Raw genomic sequence first — 5,361 nt, 5'->3', positions numbered from 1 at the left:
CTTTATTTCTCAGAACTGTCAAAATATTCCAACTTTTTTCAATTAAAATACTCTGACTTTTCTCTCAAGATATTCTGACTTTCCTCTCAAGATATTCTGACTTTCCTCTCAAGATATTCTGACTTTCTCTCAAGATATTCTGACTTTCCTCTCAAGATATTCTGACTTTTCTCTCAAGATATTCTGACTTTTTCTCTCAAGATATTCTGACTTTTTCTCTCAAGATATTCTGACTTTCCTCTCAAGATATTCTGACGTTTCTCTCAAGATATTCTGACGTTTCTCTCAAGATATTCTGACGTTTCTCTCAAGATATTCTGACTTTCCTCTCAAGATATTCTGACGTTTCTCTCAAGATATTCTGACTTTTCTCTCAAGATATTCTGACGTTTCTCTCAAGATATTCTGACTTTTTCTCTCAAGATATTCTGACTTTCCTCTCAAGATATTCTGACTTTTCTCTCAAGATATTCTGACTTTTCTCTCAAGATATTCTGACTTTTCTCTCAAAATATTCTGACTTTCCTCTCAAGATATTCTGACTTTTCTCTCAAGATATTCTGACTTTTCTCTCAAAATATTCCACATTGCAGATCCCACAACAGGTCTAATGCTGAGTCATGTTGAGTGTGTGTGTGTGTGTGTGTGTGTGTGTGTGTGTGTGTGTGTGTTTAAGTCCTCTCATTAGTAGTGTGTCACACACCCTGAACAAATAAGAGGCAAATCCGGTTTGCTCTTTGAATATCCTGGAATTTTAACATTTGCGTCTATGTAGTCAAACCTGTATAACGGGTGGGTCCATCGACTCATAATCTACAGCAGCCTGATAACTACTACAAAACATTCAGACTTTGTTTCTTTAAATCTAATTATTGTTTACTTATTTAAGAGGTATACATTCATGTAAACAAACATGCCGTCTACATTATGTTTTCTTTAAGGTTGCTTCAATGTGTGTTTTGTTAAAGAAAAGTACTGGATAATTGTAAGTGTTAGGCTGTGTGTGTGTGTGTGTGTGTGTGTGTGTATATTATAATGCATGTAGGACCGAGAACTCCATATGGGATATGCATGACTTGCAGACGTTGATATTCATGTAATAAACGCGAATTTTAAATGAATTTTGAGTGCATGTGTTCCCGTAAATAAACTTCTGAATGTGTTGATGTAAAACTAACATGCAGCTTCTAGCTTTAAGTGACTTTTTAAAGAATAGGTCAAGATAAATGTTTTTAATGCTGTCAAAGTACGCTGCACACACTGCTTTAATGATGATCAATAACACTGCTGTGTGTGGTATAACTAGTTGTCGTGTAATCGAGTTAAAAACAGACATAAAGCCCATAATATATGCAGGTATTAAACGTGAATCACCTGTAAATGACAGAAAACCGCAGAACTTTTAATGCTTTCGCGCCTTATTTTATACAATTACGCTTTTATATTTCACTCAAACTTTCTTTGTGGCATTATTATACAATATTCATTCATTCGGCTTAGTTTCAAGTCGCTTTAAATGTCATTTTAAGGTATTTTGGGGCATTAGTTTGAGGTTTACTCACTTCTTTCCAGTAGCACCACGAATGTCTGTATTTATTTCCTACTTCCCGTACACGTGTTTATGACAGCGTAAGTCCCGCCCCTGCTCGCTTCCTATTGGTCAGTTTGTTTCCCAGCAGCAGCAGAGGCAGCAGTGACTTAATACAGGAAAATTACATTTAATATTATAAACACACAAAAATAAGTGATATTTCAAATACAATATGTTTATTTTATTTGTATAATACATGAAACCGTTTTCTTGATTTTCAGTCATCCATCTCTTACTATGAATGTTGAATTTTCCCATAAATAAAATTAAGAGTACACACAAATGCATATTTTTCTTTTCTATCACTTTTTAAATATATATCTTTACCCTGAAGTTGTAATGTTAGCCCAGCTTTTCTTTTTAAATACTGTTTAACAGCCGTTCTGGTATATATACAGCAATTTTAAGCGCTTTGAGCTCCAGGTAAAACGCTATATAAATACCATATATTATTATTATGCATTATTAATAGAACAGATAGAAAGTACTTGTTCTAATTTACAAAAAATATTATATAGATACGTAGGTAGGTACGTAGGTAGGTAGGTAGGTACAGTAGGTAGGTAGGTAGGTAGGTAGGTAGGTAGGTAGGTAGGTAGGTAGGTAGGTAGGTAGGTAGGTAGGTAGGTAGGTAGGTAGGTCGGTCGGTCGGTCGGTCGGTCGGTCGGTCGGTCGGTCGGTCGGTAGGTCGGTAGGTAGGTCGGTAGGTAGGTAGGTAGGTAGGTAGGTGGGTAGGTGGGTAGGTGGGTAGGTGGGTAGGTGGGTAGGTAGGTAGGTTTGGGTAGGTAGGTCGGTCGGTCGGTCGGTAGGTAGGTAGGTAGGTAGATAGGAGATAGGAGATAGGAGATAGATAGATAGATAGATAGATAGATAGATAGATAGATAGATAGATAGATAGATAGATAGATAGATAGATAGATAGATAGATAGATAGATAGATAGATAGATAGATGGATAGATAGATAGATAGATAGATTTCAGTCACAATAAATAAACAGTCCAAAATATTTCTGAAATGAAATAGCAGGATATTATTGTGCAAGAAATTGATTATTCAATATTAAATTGAACATAAATGTAAAATGTACAGTGGGATTTTAAGTTCTATTAAGAGAAGCTTTGGAGCAGAGTTCTCCTCTTATTACTTATTAAGTACACTTTGTCAACATGACCTACTGTCCTGTACTAATAGCTGTGTACTTGTACACCGTGTCTCACTCTGTGTACATGTGTGCTGCATGTGTGGACTCTGCTGTCAGGGATCCGATTCTGGAGATGTTGTTTGGGAATTTCCTCTTCCCAGTGGAAATTTCCATGATTTCTGATCTCATTCACCTCCCAGTTGTAATTCCTCAGCATGTTGACATTTGACTTGTAGACCCAATATTCTATTCTAATTCTATATCTGCACAAAATACCCCCAAAAATACCATATTTCCACACGAATATTTTCCACATGTATATATATATTTTTACCTTTTTAATGCTATTTTATTTCTGTTTCAGAAATATTTTGGACTGTTTATTTCTAGTGTCTAATTTCTCTTATGTACATTGCCTTGTTTTTTATGCTGCTGCAACGCAAACATTTCCCAAATTGGGACCAATAAAGTACTTATCTAACTATCTATCTAACTATCTATCTAACTATCCATCTATCTATCTATATATCTATCCATCCATCCATCCATCCATCTACCTACCTACCTACCTACCTACCTACCTACCTACCTACCTACATATCTACCTATCTATCCATCTACCTACCTACCTATCTATCTATATATATATATATATATATATCTATCTATCTATCTATCCATCTATCTATCATAAAACACATCCAATATTCACCCATTTTGTACCACAGCAGCCAATGTATCATCCCTCTTCAATGGATGTGTGTATGTGCAGGATAATTATACAGCTGTGCACAATAGTTGCTCAAGAAAAGAAACACATCATTTTTTATTCAGATAAATTAACTGATGTTTACCTCTGATGTGCTAGATTACACTCCTGCTGTTTCAGTATTATTATCATTTCAACACCGGCATTTGGAACATTTCCCAACATGACATCTTTGAAGACATTTCTGCATCATTATCAGAGGCGGAAGAAGTACTTGGATCCTTCAAGCTGCTATTAAAATACTTTATTGCAGGTAAAAGTACAGAATTCAAACGTTCACTTAAGTAAAAGCACCAAAGTATTATCACATATACAAAAAAACGTTTACAAAAGTGTAAATTGGCTCTCTTCACAGGACCATATGATCATAAAATAATATATTATTCTGTGTTTTTCACTAGCTAATACATGCAAGGTCATTTTAACCTTGTATTTTTTTAAAGTGGAGCCAATTTTAGACACGTTTGATATTGCTAGGACAACACTTAACCATAAAAACAGCATATCATGCACTTTAATATGTAAAAAGTATCGTAACAAGGAGTGTTAAATAAGCGAAATGGAGGAAAAAGTCGGATAGTTGCCTCTGAAATGTAGGGGAGAACATTTTTACATCTCATTTTATGTATAAATGTCAGGACCTCGACACATTTAAACTTTAACGGACATCTTGACCGGCGAAACAAACTGAAACTGAAACTCTGCCGCACGGTCCCCTCGTTCCTTGGAATAGGCGGAGAGGTGGGTGTTTGTCATCTGCTGGTGGACTAACCGGAGAGAATTACAGTGCTTGCCTCGACGGGGAGGGATTGCATTGAATTAAAGCAGCAGGAGCAAACGCTTGCCTCGGGGAGGGAGAAAAAGAGCCAGAGCGGAGAATAAACAGAAGGGTAACCATGGTAACTATGGGCGGTAAGTCTTCTTCGCTGCTTTTGTGGCAGACTACAGCGCCACTTACAGGCCTGGCATATGTACTACAGCGTCTCCAGCGCTTTCGAGCGGCAATGGCCGGCCGTGGCCCAACCCCACATTCCCCTGATTGGTGGAGTTGGCCCAATAGCCGTAGCGCCACTTTCCTGACGTCAGGACAGTGTTCAAATCTGGATCAGTTTTTATCAGATCCGTTGCTGCCCCTTTTTTAGAGATTTGGGTATGGAGGAAAATAGAGAGGGTTGTGTTTTCTGACACTTGGTGAGTTCCCTGGAACACCGGGGACACATATTCATGTATAAAAGACATACAAAAGTGCATTTTGCATGATAGGTCCCCTTTAAGACAACAAAAAATAAACAAAATAACAAAACCTGACATGAGTGAAAAGCGATCCTTTCAGAGCTGAGGCTTGGCACGACCATTCGGGGAAACAAACAAGACGAACTGACACAGGACAGGGGACAGACAGGACTATTTAAACATGAGGTGAGTGGGAACAGGTGGAAACAATCAGGGGCGAGGCAGACACTGATGGTGGCGGGAAAAACACACAGGGGGAGGAAGACACAGGGCCTGAAATGAAAGACAAGAGGTACAAAATAAAACAGGAAATGACAGACAAACATGAACATAACTAACACATTTGACGAGACACAACAATTAAGTAGCATAAAAGTGCAATTTTGTGAAAATAAATTATGGTACTTGAGTAAAAGTACTTACAACACTGATCATACTGTAATAACAGGTAAACAAAAACAATGTATCAACAGCGGTAACAATTTATTTTTACATTTTTGAGTATTTGTTTTTACGGGCTTTTAAATAATTGCTGAACGCAGCATGTTAACACACAATAAATCCATCCTCTGATATATTTAGATCATACAACGACATTTCCCCTTTGTCATTAATAAACCACAGAT

General features: G+C 37.1%; 1 protein-coding gene across 2 annotated transcripts in view; it reads right to left on the bottom strand.

Moving 5' to 3' along the window:
* Positions 1-1,640, bottom strand: part of LOC117484472 (zinc transporter ZIP11-like) — a 142,508-nt gene extending 140,868 nt beyond the window's left edge. For both annotated transcript variants that reach the window (XM_034132945.1, XM_034132946.1), the window contains exon 1: positions 1,563-1,640. The gene's annotated coding sequence lies outside the window, so the exon portion shown is untranslated. The remainder of the gene's footprint in view (positions 1-1,562) is intronic.
* Between the last annotated feature and the right edge of the window lie 3,721 nt (positions 1,641-5,361).

This window comes from Trematomus bernacchii, unplaced genomic scaffold, assembly GCF_902827165.1.
Source record: "Trematomus bernacchii unplaced genomic scaffold, fTreBer1.1, whole genome shotgun sequence".
NCBI lineage: Eukaryota > Metazoa > Chordata > Actinopteri > Perciformes > Nototheniidae > Trematomus > Trematomus bernacchii.
This window is presented reverse-complemented; position numbering and strand designations above follow the sequence as displayed.